The 19660-nt window shown below is 44.5% G+C and overlaps 1 pseudogene; it reads left to right on the top strand.

Annotated features, from left to right (window-relative positions):
• Positions 1–171: 171 nt before the first annotated feature.
• Positions 172–19460, top strand: LOC125109808 (ARL14 effector protein-like; annotated as a pseudogene).
• Positions 19461–19660: the final 200 nt, after the last annotated feature.

The raw sequence follows: 19660 nt of genomic DNA, 5'->3' as shown, positions 1-19660 counted from the left end.
TATATTTACAAATTTCATTATGCAATATGTCAGAAGCAGAGGTGGGATATCAGCGAGCAGATGTCAGCCATGGCACGGTGCAGGGACCTGGAGGTCCCACATCTACCCTTTAGTTAGGTAACCACGGGGGTGTGAAACAGGGTGTCAGGGCAGCCAGTGGGGTGGGGGAACATGGCGGCTCTGGGCAGCAGCTCCTCATTAACCAGTCTGGAGGTATTTTGCTGCGCCAATAGAGAGTACAGCTCTAGCAGCAACACCAGCTGCATATCCATCCTGCTTATGGCTCTAGAGTGCGTCTCTCTCATTATTTATGAAGTGGAATGTTTGTTGTTTATTGACCATTGGCATGTTTTCCTTTTGTTGATGACATTTTTTCTCCCCTTCTAGTTTTTTCTTATTGGTTGGTCTAAACATTTTATAGAGGGACCATATATATTGCCATATATACTGAAAAAAATATGCATATATATATACATGCATATATATATATATGCATATATATTGCCATATATATTGAAAATATTTTCTCTGGTCTGTTATGTAACTTTTAATTTTAGTTAAGGGTGTTTTCCCCTATGAAGAGATTTTTAAATATTTTATTTATTTATTTAAAAGGTTTTATTTATTTATTCAGGAGAGACAGAGAGAGAGCAAGACAGAGGCCGAGGGAGAAGCGGGCTCCCTGCTCAGTGGGATTCGATCCCAGGACTCCAGGATCATGACCCGAACCGAAGGCAGACGCTTAGCCATCTGAGCCACCCATGCACCCCTAAATATTTTATTTTTTTAGAAGATTTTATTTACTTATTTGAGAGAGAGAGATCGAGTGAGAGGGAGAGGGGGAGAGAATCAGAAGCCAACTCCGCACTGAGCACAGAGCCCTATGTGGGGCTTGATCCCACAACTGCAAGATCACGACTGAAGCTGTAACAGAATTGGATGCTCAACTGACTGAGCCACCCAGGCACCTGAGATTTTTAAATATTTTAAAGATTTTATTATTTATTTGAGAGAGAGAGAGAGAACACGAGTTGCAGGAGGCAGGAGTAGAGGGGGAGAGAAAGGGAGAAAATCTGGAACCCAGTATGGGGCTTGATTCTGCATCCCAGAGATTATGATCTGAGCAGAAATCAAGAGTCAGATGCTTAACCCACTGAGCCACTCAGGTGCATTTAAATATTTTAGATGTTAGTCATATTTAATTGGTCTTTTTCTTCTTGTGGTCTTTGCCTTGGTATCATGTTAATAAAGCTTCACTGTTCACCAAGATAAAGTACCTTTACTTTTTATTTCATAAATTCATTTTCTACATCTAAATCTTTGCCTGTGATTTATGTTGACATATGGTAGAAGGTATGGGTATAGTTCTTCTCTCTTCCTCCGAAGGTTTATAGTGCCTCATACCATTTACTTGAGATGATTTACAATCACATGACTAATTTTTGTATGTTCTTGGGCCTGTTTCTGGACTTTCTATCCTGCATGGCTGATTGGCTGGTCTGTTTCTCTACCATACCACATGGTGTTCGATCTTTTACTTTTGTAGCCTATTTTAATATCTGATAAGGTGAATACTAAATGAATTGGATTTTCAAATATTTCTTTGTTATTTTATCTCTGTTATCTTCCCGCTGAACTTCCAAATCATGAGGTCAAGTTTCAAGAAAATTCCATGTGCATTTCAACTGGTATCAAAACAAACTTACGGGGCACCTGGTTGGCTCAGTCATTAAGCATCTGCCTTCCGCTCAGGTCATGATCCCAAGGTTCTGGGATCAAGCCCGGAATTGGGCTCCCTGCTCAGCGGGAAGCCTGCTTCTCCCTCTCCGTCTACCCCTGCTTGTGTTCCCTCTCTCACTGTCTCTCTCTCTCTCTCTGTCAAATAAATAAATAAAATCTTTAAAAAAAACAAACTTACAAATTATTTTAAAGGAATTGATGCCACATAATTAATTTGGCAACAGATTTTTTGAAAACCCAAACAAAATAGTACATTACATTCCAAATTTAATGATTCTTTGAAGTCTCTTTCCTCCGTGGACCGTAATCCCAGTGGCAGGCTCCCTCCCACTCCGCGCTCCCCTGCGTAAGCAATCAGGAAATCTATTATCTTACTATTTGGAAGTTCTGAGGTCAAACACCCTCCAGGGCTTGTTGATTCAGCCCCCCAACAATGTCATCAAGGCTCCCCCTTCAGGCTGCTGGCAAGGGCGGGTGAAATATGTCCAATGGTGCCTTCAGACTCAACAAGGTCCAGACTGAAAGGGGCTGTCTCTCAGTCTTTTTCTTAGGAAGGAGGAATTTTCTGAGAAGAATCATGCTTTTTTTTTTCCCCCTTTTCATTGCAAGAGTGGGGTCACCTGCCCCATCTGAAACCAGTCTCTGTTGGGGGATGGAGGCCACCATAATTGTCTAAGGCTGAGCACTATGTACCCTGGAGGTGGTTGTGGTGCTGGTTGTTCACTACAGAGATCTTGGATCTTGAGGTTGAAGAAGATAAGTGTGGGGGGCAGCAGAGAAGACCTGCCTATTAAGCTGCCTCATTTAATTAAACTCTCAGTTTCACTGATTTAATTTTTTTAAATTAAACAAATTTTTAAATTAACATATAATGTATTATTAGCCCTAGGGGTACAGGTCTGTGAATCACCAGATTTACACACTTCACAGCACTCACCATAGCACATACCTTCCCCAATGCCCATAACCCAACCACCCTCAGTTTGTTTTGTGAGATTAAGAGTCACTTATGGTTTGTCTCCCTCCCGATCACTGACTTAAAATTATTGGAAGTTAACGATATCTTTCGATTGGTGGATATTCAACATCTCCTGGGTAATTCTTCCCAACAGGTATGACCTGATCACCCCAATCTCTCCTAGCTTCGGGCCTTCTAGTCTATTCTGAGGAACTATTTAACCGAGCTGCTTTAAAGGTGGCAGGAAAAGTCCTATATGACAAAGATTTTGTGATGTGGTTGTTTTTCAAAGGTATTTTGATTGGTAGTTAGGGATACAGACCTAAGTTAAAAGAGAGAATGAAACTAAAAATGCAAATGTTCAACTGAAGTAAGATTCACGTGAACAAATACTTCTAAGCATTGGGTAATTTCCCATATGCATGGCAAATAACAGCAGCATTCTAATTTATTTCTCTACGTGGTAGCTGGTTAAGTTTCTATTGACATTGATAGTAAGATGATCTCTAGATTTCCACAACAATGAAATGTGAAAAACCCGTATGTTGGATGGAGGCAGAAGAACAGAATGATGGTTTATGTACTACACATGTACTTATGTCAGGTCACAGAATCAAACCTGAACTCCATCCTGATAATAATTGACTGAAATTAACAGGGGGCAGTTCAAGAGGATGAGAGGTTAAGTCACACAGCGTATTAAGAAACAATCAGTACGATGTGGGGGATAACTTCACGGCGGTACACTTGAAAAATACATGAAGGATTGTGATGACATCAGGTTGAACGTGAGTTGTATAATGTAGTGGATAGCAGCTGGATAACATTTTTAGACACTGATTATTTTTACCCTGTGTATTCCCCTTCCCCATTTCTGCACTTAAGCAAGTAGTTTTCAGAAAGCCTAGTCTTTTCGGAGAACTCAATTTGAGGAGCTCAGAGGGAGGAGGGTAATTCAGGGCAGAGTCATGGAAGATTGGTATCTTCCCCCAAGCAAGAGATTTTTCCATACTGATGGGAGTGGAAGAGGTAGAGACCAGCTGGACTCCAGAGAAGGGCCAGAGTCCATGCACGTGGATCCTCAAAGAAGGATCACTTACCCTTGTTGTGGCACAGTCTCAGCAGGAGTCCCTGGATCCAGAGAGCCATGGGAACAGGAGGCAGTGAGCCTTGCAGGGGAACCTGTGGGGACAGACAGCTGATGACCAATGGGTCCCTCCACTCCTATCCCAGTGATACCGTGGCGCTGGAATCCTGGAACTCTGACATAACACACTGAGAACACACCAAAGATAACCAAGTTACATTTTCTGTCATGCTGTTGGGAAGGGGGCATGGAATCAGAAACCAAGTTATTAAAAATCAAGAGGGGATACTACTACTACTACTACTACTACTACTACTACTACTACTACTATACTTCTTCTTCTTCATCTTCTTCTGCTTCTTCTTCTTCTTTAAATTTTATTTATTTATTTGAGAGAGAGAGTGTGTGAGCATGAGCAGGGGGGTAGAGGCAGAGGAAGAGGGAGAAGCAGACTCCCCACTGAGCTGGGAGCCTGACATGGGGCTCGATCCCAGAACCCCAGAATCATGCCCTGAGATGAAGGCAGCTACTTAACTGATTGAGCCACCCAGGCGCCCAAGACGGGCTACTTCTTACACCGTTAAGCTTGGCCACAGAGATACACACAGCTCATGATCTTGGGCTGAACAGACAGTGGCAGTGCAGCTATGACATAATCCATGTCCTGTGCACTGGGACACTGCATTTCACTTCAGGGCTTTAAGTACACAAGCCAAAGGCAGTTCTTTCCTACTCTAGGGCATGCCCAAGATGCCCTCCCCTACCTCGGCTTCCCCCGCCCCCATCCCCCCCACCTCCCGCCACAGGGCAAAGAACTCACAAGACCTTCTTGCTGAAGCCTGGCTTCTCTATGGAGAGAGGAAGCTTGTTCTTCTCTTGTGGGGCCTGTGTGAGAAGATGCTCCAGCAGCTTCTGCCAGCCGGGGAAGCTGGGACAGCCTGAGGTGGATTGGTTTGACTCCGACCTTTCCTCTGAGCCCTCGCTTTCTCTCTGGAAAGGATTGAGTTTAAGTGTGGGCCTTGGGAATAGCAGCCCGGGAGACAGCTTCCATTTGGTTTTAAGACAGGGCCTTAGGCTCACAGCTGGAGGCTCATATCTGCATACACTTCAGTCCATCTCCCCAGGAGACCACCTAGAGCTTGGGGCAAGAGCATTATTGAATAAGGTGATTTGAGGGAGGCTGACAGAGTGGTGTGTTCCTGGTAAGTGGAAAGATCACCCTCCCCACAGGAATCCCGTTTCACTACTACAATGTCTGAGAGACCAGTCTCGAGATGGAGATTCACCTTCCCTCAAGCATATGAAGGCCCCACCAGAAATCTGAGACTCCCAGGGCATCACCACCCAGGAAACCTACCTCTGCAAGGTGGCTTTGTATATTCCCAATCTGACCAATCTCCTCCTTCTCTCCGCCCCCAGTCCTTCTAGTAGGCCTTCTAGAACTCTTGGTCTGTCACCAGAAAAGCTGCTTGTGATTTCAACCTGTGCTTTGAATGGAACTTGACCTTGCTTCAGGAAAACCTGACTATCTCCCGAGGACAGTGTTTTTCACTCATGTTTCTTGAGGCCAACCAGGACGCTGAGGCTGAGTAGGGATCCCTCTTGTTCCTCATGCCACTGCCAGGCAGTTTCTCCCTCTTCCTACCCCCAAACCCTGCAGTTTCGGTGAAGCATATGCCATCAGACTCTACTCACAGGCCGTTGTTCTTTCTTAAAGTCCCTGACCCACCTTCAGTCATTCCCCATTCTTCACTAGGATTTTAGAGGCTGGTTCACTGTCTCTCTCTCTGCTATTGCTCGCATTAAGCATTATTGGTGTCTTTGAGCAGTCCATCTGTTCTCCTTTCCTTCCCTTTCAGCCCTCTAACCAACTGGCCTCATTGTTCTCTTCAAAACCAAGCTAGTTCCTTCCTTAGGGTCTTTGCATGGGCTGTTTTTCTATGTGTAATACACTTGCCTCATATAGTGTCATATCTCTCCCTCACTGCATTCAGATCTTAAGAATTAATTTTCAAGTGAGACCTTCGTTGACTATCTGATCTAAGATGGCCGCCCATCCCCATGACCTTTTAGTCCCGGATCCTGCTTTATTTTTTTTTTTTCTCAGAGCACTTACATTGTATACAACATTATATTATATACTTGTTGTTTTTTGCCTGTTTCCTCTACTGGAATGTGAGCTCATGGGAGACAGCAGGAAATTTTTCTTTCTTCTTTTCAGTACTTAAGCAGTGACTGCCCATAGAAGGTACTCAATAAACCTATTTTGAATGAATACTTGAATTAAAGAGAATGATCATTCCTGGCATGTTCCCGGGCAGAGCTTCTTTAAGAACCTGTGATAGAGGTGAATGGCCCTGGTTCTTGAGGCAAGTATCAGCTCATGGCAAACAGCAAACATAGCCAGGGCTGGTGAAGGGTTAGCCCGATCTCACTGAAGTAACTGGAGATGCATCTTCAGAAAAAAAGATGACTTAGGAAGGACAGCCTATTGTCTTCAAATACTAAGAAGTATCGTGTGAAAGAGGGATTCGTTTCCTTCATTGTTGCTCGAAAATTTTAAAAATTGTTCATCTGTATCAGTAAAATATTTTCAGCATCCTTCTAGTAAATGCATCCTTATTTACAAATTACATGCATCGTCATCATGGCTGACAAGTTAACCCAAAGTTTCTCTCTTGGGAAGAACCAATGCCCACTTCTGAGGGCAGACCACCTGCCGGGTCCCTGGGAACACTTCTTGCACCTGAGGACAATTGGCTCTTGTTTCAGTTCCCCACGGGGGACTCCTACAGTCCTGTCCCCAGTCCAGTCTTGGAAGTTCTCCCTTCTTCCTTCTGCACGTGATCTTATCACCTAGAGTCACCTGAGCATGTGTCTTTATGGGACCTGAAGGCCCCCCCTTGAAACACTGTAATAGGAGGGAACATTCTTGAATGCTGAGAGCCATCCAGCAGTGGAGTATGCCGGCCTCTCAGCAAGTGTGTATTTCCTAATGGCAATTTGCATTTCCTGGAAATTTGGACTAGACCAGTGTGTCTCAAAGAGTGCTGTCCACATCCAAATGAGCTACAGGTGTGGGGAGGGTGCCTTTGTGGAGGGGCTGTTAGAAATGCAGATCTCTGGGCCTTTCCCAGACCGCCTACGTCAGCATTTCTTGAGGAAGGATCTAGGAATCAGCAAATTGCAGTTGGAGCCTGACTGCATAAAACATATAAGATGTCCCTCCCCGCTCTAGAGGTCCATGATTCACCTTCTAATGCAGTTTATTAGCTGGGACCAGCTGGAAGCCTTTGAGCATGTTAGTGAACTATTTGTGCCTCTGTTTTGTCATTTTTAAAAAAGATTTATTTATTTATTTAAGGGGGAGAGAGAGAGAGAGTGTGTGTGAGTGAGCACAGGTGAGTGGGGGGAGGGGCAGAGGCAGAGGGAGAGAAGCAGACTCCCCTCTGAGCAGGGCGCCCGACTCGGGGTTTGATCTCACAACCCTGAGATCATGACCTGAGCCAAAATCAAGTGTCAGATGCTTCACTGACAGAGCCACCCAGGCGTCCTTGTTTTGTCATCTAAAACAAAAGTTAAGCTATAGTCTCTCTGAGCTCTGGAGTCCCATGCCTCTCTTTTCTTCTAAAACATTTATTTTATTAAAATTTTCATTTTAAAAATTGAGATCAAGTTGACATATACCATACGTCAATTTAGTTTAAGTCTTAGGTGTACAATGTAATGATTTGACATATGTGTCTCGTGAGATGATTATTGGAATAAGCTCAGTGAACACCGTCACCACACGCAATTGCACATTTTTCCTTCTTGTGAGGAAAGCTTTTAAGATCTACTCTCTCAGCAGCTTTCAAACGCACACTACATTACTGTTAACTACAGTCACCATGCTGTCTATGACATCCCCAGGACCGTGCCTCTATTTTCTGCCTTGTCTTTCTTTATTTGAAGTTTGCTTATAGCTGGGTACATGAGAGCACGTTTAAAAAAGTTTTGTTGCAGTGAAATGAAATATAGTAAGTGCTCAATAAATTTTTGTTGATTGATAGCTTGGTTTAGGGTTAGTCAAAGGAGACCATTCAAAGCAGGAGGAAAGCCACATCTTAAAAGCCCAGAGCTTCCCAAACCTTGGCTCACTTCAGAACTTTACATGAAAGCCGTTATTTAAGTTGTGTTTCTGAAGTGGGCTGGAGGGAGGGGCCATGACTTGCCATCACAGGACTGCTAAGGGCCAGTAAATGCTCCGTTCGCCAGGCCTGTTGCCTGAGAGAGCTTTTCCCTGTGTGGCTTTATCAAAGGCCACAGGCCGGCGGCTAGCCACACAGAGCTGTTCCTGTGTGGGCACAGAGACTCCTTGTCAGGCTGCCCCTCAGAGGAGCCACGAGGTCTGTTTCCAACCCCTACCTAGGGAGGAAGATGAAGGAGGAGGAAGAGGCCTGTGGTGTTTGTCCAGGTCCCACAAGCAGCAGGCAAGACATGTAATATTCATGGTCACACCTAGGGATGTGGAAGCTGGTGGCTTTGGCTGCAATGTGTCCATCTACTTTGTAGTTAAGATGACACTTAGGAAAGAGGAGAACTGCGTTTTTGAGTCAGGGATGTTGTGTATTGCTGGGAGTCTGAGAGAGGCTCCTGTCTGCGGGGACCGATGTGTCAGCCAAAGACAGCTGTTCGGCAGGCCAGACTGCCTGGTTGGGCACCTGGGCTCCCTTCTCAGTTTCCCTTCTTTTCTGGAGGGTCTGCATTCAAGACTATCTGGGTGAGCTATTTCTGCTCATGGCCTTGGTGAGGACCCCAGGAGAGTGACTCAGTGACTCTCATGCCTTGCTGTCAGGGTCTGGCCTCACACAAGCTAGACTCAAGAGTCCTCAAGTGCCCCCCTCACTTGGGCCCCTTCACTGCTCTTCCCTGAGTCCCCTCCCTACAGAGATAAACTTCCAAGATTCACCAGAGAGGTAAGGACTGGATGATATCCCAAGTGTCTTTTGCCAAGCATGTTCCCCCCAGGGAAGAGAATTTGCATTAACTAAGCACCTACTATATGTGAGGCATCCATGATGTGTTTTAAACTAAAGCTCTCCAAAGCAGGGTGTGAGATCCCTAAGGAGGACCCATTGGGGAGCAGGAAGAACATACTAGAACTTCCATTTATATTTATTTTCTAGTCTAAAAAGTAGGAAAGAGATTAAGAACACTTGTATTTAATGGGAACTAGCCCCTTTATGCCCGACATGTGAGGCACCTTGAGGGCAGAATGGGGGTTACAACCACCCTGAAGGCTGATGGTGGCATCCTCAGGTTTTCATTTGTTCATTTCTAGCATATTGAGACAAACTGCAATGAACATGACCGTATTTAGGGATTTCAAAATAATCCTCACAAGGGGCAAAGCTTGGAGTCGGACCATGCTGACCTGACCCCTGCTCATTTTAGCAGGTGAGAGAGATGTGTAAGGGAGTAATCAGCTTCATGTTGGTACAGTCTCCCTTAGAGGGGGCCTGCATGAAGAATGGAGAAGGCCAAGGTGGGTGGTGAGACCAGTTTTGCCTAGGACAGTCAGAGTTTCACAGAAGGGAAAATGTTTTAGATGGCTCTAAAACATGTTCTTAAATTTGGCTGCCTGTCAGAAACACCCAGAGCAGTTAAAAGAAAAAAAAAAAAAAAAAAAGGCTGATTCTTGGACTCTTCCCAAAACCCATCATGTCAGTGTCTCAGTGGGGGAAAACTGAGAATCCACCTGTGTTTGTCCCAACATCTTCCCTGTAGTCAGAGACCCTGGAAGGGCTGGCGGGACAGGGCTGGGAGTGGGGGGCCAGACCCAGGACCTCCAATTCTGTGCACCTGCAAGCTGCCCTCTGCTATTCTCTTCCCTGGGGCTGGGAAGGCCAGGGTCCTGCCTGCTACTCTAAGCACCTAGCTGGGTCCAGAGACCAAAGTCCTAATGCCAGGACAGGAGCCTCCCAACCCCATGATCTATGCTGCATGGACTCACTTAACTGCCATCTGCCCTTGGACTGTGCTTCCAGAAAAGATTTCTTTGTCAAAACACACAACAGTGAGCCTGCTTTGGCCCCAGGCTTCTGTGTCATAACTTTTTTTTTTTATTGGAGCAAAAAGAAGTAGCACATTATTGTTCTTCTGCTCCACGTTTTCTCATGCATCAAAAGAGCAAGAAGCACTTTGTGCGAACAGAAAAGCCTGCTTTGTTGTCTGAGGACAGGCAGGTGAGAAAGCCAGGGAGGCCTTTCACAGCCCATAAAAGAGACACAACACAAAACAGGCTTGAGGCGCCTGGGCGGAGGGCTTGGGAATGGGTGGGAAGAAATCATTTGTACCTCTTCCCTGGCTCATCAGGGTTTCTCACATTTCACTAGTAAAAGTGACCTCGTCAGGCCCGTGCCAAGGTTCCCTGGCAGAGTCTTGCTACTGGGAGGGTCATTTTGGGACAGCTGTATACAGTGATGATGTTTCTGAAAAATGGAATGAGTTGATCAAGTTGCTGAGAACACTTTGGTGTTTTAAGGTGCCTCAGCGCTAAAGATATGACCATTAGTAGTGTGCTTTCCACGTGTCATCTTTTCCCCATGACCTGTGAGGGGACAAGGTGGCTGTTGTCATCTGCGGCGACAGAGGAGACCACCGAAGCTCAGAGAGCCTGAGCTCCCACAACACAGCCAAGTTCAACTCCCCACGCGTGTGTTTCACTTGACTCCAGTGATGTCAGAAACCATTCAGTATTGGAAGTATTTCCCTACGTTATTGGCTTCACAAATCTGAATTCTTACACGCTGGATATTCTTCAAGAGAGTGCGAGGTCGATTCAACTGGTAAGTTAGCAAAACCTCCTAAGATGTGTACATCTTAGAAAAGCATTCTTTATTAATGTGATTAATTTTTTCAACAACACAGAAATGATAAACAAGTAGAACTTCCCCTGTCAGCTAGGTCTCTTCTCTTTCTACCTCCAGATAAATGCTCTCACTAGATTGCGATTCTCAGAGTTTAGGGAGCATGATAACCTGGAGGGCTTGTAAACCAGATTGCTGGGCCTCACCCCTAGAAATTCTCATTCAGCTGGTCTGGGTGGGGCCTGAGAATTTGTGTTTCTAATAAATTTCCTAATGATGCTGGTGCTGCTGGTACAGGGACCTCATTTTAAGAATCACTGTTTTATAGTGTTTTTATTTTTCCTATGCATATCCCTATAGCTCTGCATGTATATAAACACAGTTATTAAAAATGAACCTGCAATTGCACTACTGGGTATTTACCCCAAAGACACAGATGTAGTGAAAAGAAGGGCCATCTGTACCCCAATGTTTATAGCAGCAATGGCCACGGTTGCCAAACTGTGGAAAGAACCAAGATGCCCTTCAACGGACGAATGGATAAGGAAGATGTGGTCCATATACACTATGGAGTATCATGCCTCCATCAGAAAGGATGAATACCCAACTTTTGTAGCAACATGGACGGGACTGGAAGAGATTATGCTGAGTGAAATAAGTCAAGCAGAGAGAGTCAATTATCATATGGTTTCACTTATTTGTGGAGCATAACAAATAACATGGAGGACATGGGGAGATGGAGAGGAGAAGGGAGTTGAGGGAAATTGGAAGGGGAGGTGAACCATGAGAGACTATGGACTCTGAAAAACAATCTGAGGGTCTTGAAGGGGCGGTGGGTGGGAGGTTGGGGGAACACGGTGGTGGGTATTAGGGAGGGCACGTATTGCATGGAGCACTGGGTGTGGTGCAAAAACAATGAATACTGTTACACTGAAAAGAAATAAAAAAAAATTAATGGTCAATGTTAAAAAAAAATGAACCTACTTACTTAGACTTCTGAAATTTGTTCATTTTCATTTAACAAAACATCCTAGACATTGTTCCAACTCCGAACATTAGGATCTATACCATTCTTTTTAGTTATTTATTTTTAAAGATTTTATTCATTTATTTGACAGAGAGAGAGTGCATAAGCATGGTGAGCAGAAGGCAGAGGGAGAGGGAAAAGCAGGCTCTTCACCGAGCAGGGACCCCGATGTGGGGCTTGATTCCAGGACCCAGGGATCATGACATGAGCCAAAGGCAGACGCTTAACCAACTGAGCCACACAGGCATCCCTAGATCATTCTTTTTAAGGGCTGCATAGACTTCCATTGTATGTCTGTACCATTATTTATTTAACTAGTCTCTATTACTGAATGTTTCGATTGTTTCCATTTCTTTCCTACTACAAACAATAGTACAGCTCTTTTCAACTATCTTTACACATTTGTGCTACCAAGGATGAAGGGTAAATTCCCAAAAGTGGAATAGATGGCTGAGAGTGATTACGTGTCTTCAGATATTACTTGACTATTCTAAATTATATTTCTACCAATAGAAGTTGAAGAATCCTTCATCAACATCAAATATTCAGTATGATTTTTATCTTTTCTTATTGTTAGGTGAAAAATGCTATATTGTTATTTTATTTCTTTTTTTTTAAAGTAAGTTTTACACCCAGCGTGGAGCCCAAGCAGGTCTTGAACTGGACCCTGAGATCAAGACCTGAGCTGAAATCAAGAGTCTGATGCTTCCTGACTGAACCCTCCCGTATTGTTACTTTTATCTGCATGTCTCTATTAGTAAAGTTGGGCATATGTTATTGGCCAGTTATATTTCTTTTTCTGTAACATGCCTGCTTATATCCTTTGCCTGTTTTTCAGTGAAAGGGAATTCAGAATGGCAGAAAAATGCATGGCAATTTCTTCACTGCATTGGGTATGGCTTGGGCTCCTGACATCTTGCTGAAGTATTTTGGAGGTGGAAGAAGAGAAACAGGAGACAAATACGCCACACCAAAAACACCCCCAAATAGTCCGACTAAAAAATGGGTGGAAGACATGAACGGACATTTTGCCAAAGAAGACCTACCGAATGGCCAACATGCACATGAACGATGCTCAGCATCTCTCATCATCAGGGAGATGCAAACCCAAACTACCACGAGAGACAACCTCACACCTGTCAGAATGGCTAATGTCACAAAGACAAGAAATAAGCATTGGTGAGGATGTGGAGAAAAAGGAATCCTCATTCACTGTTGGCGGGAATACAAATTGGAGCAACCACAGTGCAAACGGTATGGCGGTTCCTCAAAAAATTGAAAATAGAATTACCATATGACCCAGCGATTCCACTACTAGGTATTTGCCTAGCGAAAATGAAAACACTAATTTGAAAAGATATCTGCATCCCTATGTTCATTGCAGCATTATTTACAACAGCCAAGATGTGGAAGCAACTCGCGTCCATCAGAGATGAATGGATAAAGAAGAAGCGGTATATGTACACACACACACACACACACACACACACACACACACCCAGAGGAATATTACTCAGCCATAAAAATAATGAGATATTGCTGTTTGTGACATCATGGATGGATCTGGAAGGTATAATGTTAAGTGAAATAAGTCAGAGAAAGACAAATACCATGCGATTTCACTCACACGTGGAATTTAAGAAACAAAACAAACAAGGAAAAAAAGAGACAAAAAAACCCGAATCTTAAAGGAAACTGGTGGTTGTCAGAGGGGAGCTGGGGGTGGGGAGGAGGGTGAAATAGATAAAAGGGATTAAGAGGCACAAAATTCCAGTTACATAATAAAGAAGTCACAGCGATGAAAAGTCCAGCATAGGAAACCCCGTGGATAACACTGTAATGCTGTTTGGTGACACACGGGGACTATCCTTACTGCGGTGAGTCCTAACACACACACAGAGCTGTTGAATCATGTTGTACACCTGAAACGAATCTGCCACTGGATGTTACTTGTACTTCAATAAAAATAAAATTCAGTTAAAAAAAAAAAGAGAAACAGGAAACAAGCCACAGAAATGAGCAAACCTGATTAGATGAGGGAGTTTAGAAGAACAAAATGAACAGAGATTGTTTAGGCCAGAGAAGACGCCTGAAGGGGCAGTGAGAAGGAGAAAAGCCTTAAATTTCTGAGCGGTGAGTCTTTGAGAAGGGTGGCTGATGTGTAACATGTACCCTTTCTGCCAGAACGTGGGCCAACCTGAATTTCCACAGGTGGGCTTTCTTCAGTTTAAGGAGGTTCTTTCTCATTATAAGGGCCAGTCCTTGTCTCCATTCCTATTCTCAGAGACATTTCAACTCAATGGGAGATGATTTTGATGCTGTTCTCCCCTACATTTCAAATCGTGGTGTGTGATCTTCCCAGGACCTCTGGGTTCCTTTTTTCTCTTTCTTTCTTTCTTTCTTTCTTTCTTTCTTTCTTTCTTTCTTTCTTTCTTTCTTTCTTTTTTAAAGCTAGAGAAATATAAAATACAGTGGTCAGGTCAGCCTGATTTCATTTAATGAAAAGTTTGGGCTCTTTGTACTGTACTGTTCGGAACTGTTCCTCCATCCTTGCCAGTGGCCTGTGGCCTCTGTACTTTTCAGGGCTCATTTATGGAGCTGTGTCCTTTGCCTGGATGTTGACTCTGGCACCAGAGTTAATAAGACAGCTGCCCAGCCCAGCAGCTGAGAGGTCCCCTCTCTCCACAGGACCTGAGCAAGTGGTTTGCATTCAGGGAGTTTCCAGTGATGTTATAACCCAAACATCAGCCCTTCTTGTGTGTGTCCTCTGTTTCTGTTTCACTGCCACAATCTTGACTCTGATCTCATTACTGGACTCTTACTCCTGAGAGAGCATCCTCTTGTGCCCAAAGCAGGAGTGAACAATGCATTAAGAGGCAGGTGCTGTCAAGGCTTGTGGGGGCCCCTGACTTCCCTCTCCTATGAACAGACTTCGAGTCCAAGTAGAAAACCTAGGCACTGTCGGCTTCTTCCAACCCCTCACCCCCATGTCTCCCCAGTGGCTAGATCCTATCAAATCTCTAAGATCTGTGATCTTCTTCATCTTTTTTATCCCTGGTTTAATCTAAGGCCTTTCTTCCTTTCCTGAGTGAATGCATCAGTCTGCCAGCTTCCTCCTGTCCTATCCCCCTCCTATCCATTTAATCATTCGTTTATTCATTCATTCATTCATTCATTCATATGATGTTCTGTGAGAATTGACTTGTCCCTGTGCCAAACACATTCAAGAAATGCCACAAGGCTGTGAGTTATTAGTTACAAAGAAGACATCCAGGCTATCAACCATCTTGGTTCAAAGGAGTTGGGGGACTTTCCGGGGTGGGGTTTCACAGGCAGATGAACTTGAGGTGGGCCTTGGAGTGTGCGCAGGTAATGTGGAAAATTCCATGAGTCATCCACCTACCAGTCAGTCCCCATTCCTTCTTGCTGTGGTGGTGTGATTTGTTCACCTCTATGCCCAGCGAGGTTGTTTCTGACTTCATTTAGGTCACTTGTAGTTGGGTATTTAGTTATTAGGAGCCCAAAGTATGGTGCAGGTGGGATGTAGCCCAGGGCAGGGGGAATGGCTCCTTCCTGACTTGCTTCAATGGGGTCACAAGAGGTGCCATTTGTTTCTCTGATTTCTCCAAGGTTGAGCCTGCAGACTGGCTGGAGGGAGAAGATGAGGGTCAGGAGCTGGTGCGTGGGTCAGGGAGCTTCTCTTTCATTCTTAAGCCAGAGAGCGCCAGCAAGTCCAGAAATCATGAACACCCAAGCTGGGGGAAGGCATCTTGACCATCACCTAGGTCAGAGGTCAGGAAGGTGATGTAAATGAATGAAACAGACCCACGTTTGCATAATAAACATGTAGGAATAGCCTTCATTTAACGAAGAAGGGTGCTCTCTAGAATTTTTCCCTGAAGCAGATGGACCTCTTGGTTGACTGCTCTTTTTTCTTATGGGAATGCAAAAAGAAAAATAGTTCTATTGAAAAATAAACCACCTAATACTCAGCTTCCGATTGTAGGGCAAGAGGCTGTACTGGGAATGTGAACTGGAAACGGAATGACTGTAGGTGGCACCGAGGGGTCGTTGCCACATGGGAATCCTGGAGCAGACTGATAGGTCTTCTGATTTCTCAAGGGAAGCTGGGAACATGATTTAAAAAAAAATTCCCATTGTTTCCTGCCTGTATGCCCTATAGGAACACATAATAGGAAGAAGAGTCAGGAGATAGAGACATTTGGGGTTAGGAGTGAGGGTGGGGTGGGGTGAAGATTCAGGGAGATGGAGTCAGGAGCAGGGGCTTTTGAGGGACAGAAGCTGAATTCTTCTTCTTTTTTTAAAGATTTTATTTATTTATTTGATAGACAGAGATTAGAAGTAGGCAGAGAGGCAGGCAGAGAGAGAGGAGGAAGCAGGCTCCCTGCTGAGGAGAGAGCCCGATGTGGGGCTTGATCCCAGGACCCTGAGACCATGACCCGAGCCAAAGGCAGAGGCTTCAACCTACTGAGCCACCCAGGCGCCCCCAGAAGCTGAATTCTGATCTAGGTGAGAAATGGACAAATGAGATAAAAAAGAACACTACAGAAAATGCAGAAAAGCATAAAGAAGAAAATGAGTCATAATCCTGCCATGTAAAAATTAAGAAAGTGGGTGAAATTAAGAAAACCTGGCGGTGCCTGGGTGGCTCAGTTTGTCTGCCTTCAGCTCAGATCATGGTCCCAGGGGCCTGGGATCGAGACCCACATCGTGCTCTTTGCTTAGCCGGGAGCCTGCTTCTCCCTCTCCCTCTGCTGCTGCCCCTGCTTGTGCTCTCTCCCGTGCACTCTCTCTCGCTCTCAAATAAATGCATAAAATCTTAAAAAAATGAATCAAAAAAAAAAAGGCGTGTTGGGCTCTTGATTTTGGCTCAGGTCATGCTCTCAGGGTCATAGGATCAAGCCCCATGTTGGGCTCTGTACTCAGTGCAGAGTCTGCCTGAGATTCTCTCTCTCCCTCTGCCCCTAGCTCCCCACCTCAACGTATGCATTCTTTCTCTCTCTCTAAAACACAAAACAAAATCCCATTTACAATTGTTGCACCAAAACCAATAAAATATCTAGGTATAAACTTAACTACAGAAAAAGCACTAATTTTAAACATCTTTCCTTATGGTCTTTCCCCCCCACCGTATAGTCATCTTTCCTGATGTTAGATTATGATCATTTCCCCTTTATCATTACATTCTCTCTGCAAACTTATTTTTGAAAGGCGGTATCTCAGTGCAGCGTGGGGGCAATGGCTCATGTAACTTTACACATTCAAATCCTGTAAGAATAAAACTCCTTCCCGAGTCTTGGCTGGTTGCTCCATTCGCTCAATGAAATGTCACCTGCTGTCTACAGTGGTAGAAGAAGGTCTGCGGGCCGTGCTTGAGCCGTGGTTGGCATGTAGGGAGGGCTACAAACTGGCAGAGAGAGAAGTCTAGGCTGGGAGGGGAGCAAGGCTGAGCCAGTCATCGAAGATCTTTAAGTGGAACTAAAATCAAATTTAAATCATGCCCTTAGTGTGAATCCCTTTAGGGACAGTTAATGACTTAAACCACGTGATTATAAGCCACACGTGCTCCTGGGCTCCACAGTGGGTGAGAAGCTTTTACATTTTCTCTGCTAACAGCACTCTCAGATGGCAGAGTTTGGAGTGGAAGAAAGGCTACAGGCAAATCCATGTCCAGTCCTGGAAGGACGATTCCAAGTGCTGGCTGAGCAGCAATTTCTGACAGTTAGTCAGTACTGCGAGGCGCGTCACCCCCCAGCTGTCTCCCCTGGGGCAGGTGTCCCTGGGGCTCGCTGGAGGGGAGGGGGCTGAGGGAAGAGGGCCTGCCAGAGTCCCTCAGGAATGAGATTGTCACATGCCCTCTGAGTGTCATCTTTGTGTCTGTCACCTCTCACTGCCCTCTGTTTTAGGGGTGGCGGGTCCTGGCAGACACACTATACCTGCTTTGTGACTACGTGTGTCTCCCCGAGGGTGTGTTCCTGGTGTCTTGTGCAATGACTGCTGAGGCACGGGGCACATGTCTGAATGCATTTCCCAGGCAGCTGGCATGATGAAACCCGGCTGGCCCAGCTCCCCTGTGAACACTTGGCTCCCCTCCTCTCTACTGTGTTCCCTGAGCAGACACTTGACATGGTAGTGGGAACTGGTCTTGGAGAGCATTCACACCACACCTGTGTTGAGTGAGATTTTGCTTTGTGTGTACGGAGCACGATTCCCAGGGATCAATGAGGGTCAAACCAGCAAAACAAACACGTGGAATGTAGTCTGTTTGTATTGCTAATAATAATTGATACAATAGCTATTTATTGAGTATTTGCTATATGCTGGTCTTCCGGCTAAGAGCTTTTATGCATTAACTTATACATTTAAGTCTCACAAAAACTTCCTGAGTTAGGTACAATGAATACCCTCTTTAAAAAAAATTGTTCTGGGGGTCCTGGGTGGCACCAGGAGGTTAAGTGCCTGACTCTTGATTTTGGCTCAGGTCATAATCTTAGGGTAGTGAGATCGAGCCCTGCATCGGGCTCTGTGCTCAGCAGGGACTCTGCTTCTCTCCTCCTCTCTCTCTCTTTCCATCCCTCACATTTTTCCTCTTTCTCTCTCTCAAATAGATACATCTTAAAAAATTGTTCTGAGATTTTTAATTAAAATTTTTAAATTAAAAAAATTTATTGTTGAATTATGTTGACATACAATGTTAAATTAGTTTCCGGAGCACACACAGTGACTGGAGCATTCTGTGGCTTATGCAATCCTCACCAAGGTAAGTGTAGCTACCATCTGTCTCCCTACACCATTGTTACAATATTATTAACTGTGTCCCCTATGCTCTACTTTTCATCTCTGTCACTTACTTATGACTGGAAATTTGTGCAAAAATAGGTGAAGGGGATTAAGAGGCACAAGTTTCCAGTTATAATACCTGCATTGGGTATTAAACCTAATAATGAGGAAACTGAGACCCAGGGAAGCTGAGTAATCTGCCCAAAGTCCAGAGTGGTGGGACCCGGACTTAATCACATGCCTAGTTACCTGACCATGAAAGCATGTTCATAGGAATTAACTGCAAAGTAGAGCAAATGTTTAACTTACATTGCTTATATTGCTTTATCACTGTCTTATAATACGTTTTCAGGCTCTAAGCTTAAATGAGAAAAGGAAGACTTTCCTGAGCAAGACAGGAAACCCAGTACGCTGGCAGATGTGAGGATTTGCAAAAGTCGTCTTTGTGACTCATTCAACCTACACAAGAAAACAGCCAACAAATTTTGTGTGTAATTGACTTAGATGATGACCCTTTTCTGAGTGCAAAATTTGGAAGACAGCTTGTACTTGGCTGGAAAGTTTGTCCAACATGTACATAGATAATCAATGACAGTATGGATGTTGATTCTAAGAATCGCAGAGAAGAAAACCTGATTCAGCTGGAAGAATTGCTAAAGCTTTGTGGTCATTACAATTTTCAAACCCATGAAAGCAAACTGAATTTGCTCCAGAAGCTGGAAAAAGAGAAAAAAAGTAGGCTCACTAAAAAAGGCAACAACTGGTTCTGACTGGTAAGTGACACCAGAGAAGAGCAAGGCCTGCGATTGCCAGGGTCTCCTCATTTTCAGTGGAATGGACTCGGAGACTGCCTCAATGAAGACTGTTCAGGATGTTTCTATGCTTGTCCTGCCTGGGCTTCTAGCCAAATGGGGTTCTCAGTGCTGCTGAGACCTCAAGAGACTATAGGAGCAAAGTGAAACCGAAGGAGGAGAAATCATCCATACTGTTGGATAATTTCTGGTATCAAATTATGGGATCTTTAAAGATATCTTCTCTATTTCTTTTAAAAAAGATTTTATTTATTTATCTTAGAGAGAGAGAGATAGCGAGGAGAGGGGCAAAGGGAGAGGGAGAAAATCTCATGCAGACTCCCCACTGACTGTAAGCCCAATGCAGGGCTCCATCCCACCACTTCAAGATCACTACCTGAGCTG

The sequence above is a fragment of the Lutra lutra genome, chromosome 9 (assembly GCF_902655055.1).
Source record: "Lutra lutra chromosome 9, mLutLut1.2, whole genome shotgun sequence".
NCBI classification, from domain to species: domain Eukaryota; kingdom Metazoa; phylum Chordata; class Mammalia; order Carnivora; family Mustelidae; genus Lutra; species Lutra lutra.
Note: the sequence above shows the minus strand (reverse complement) of the source record. Positions and strands in the feature narration are given on the sequence as shown.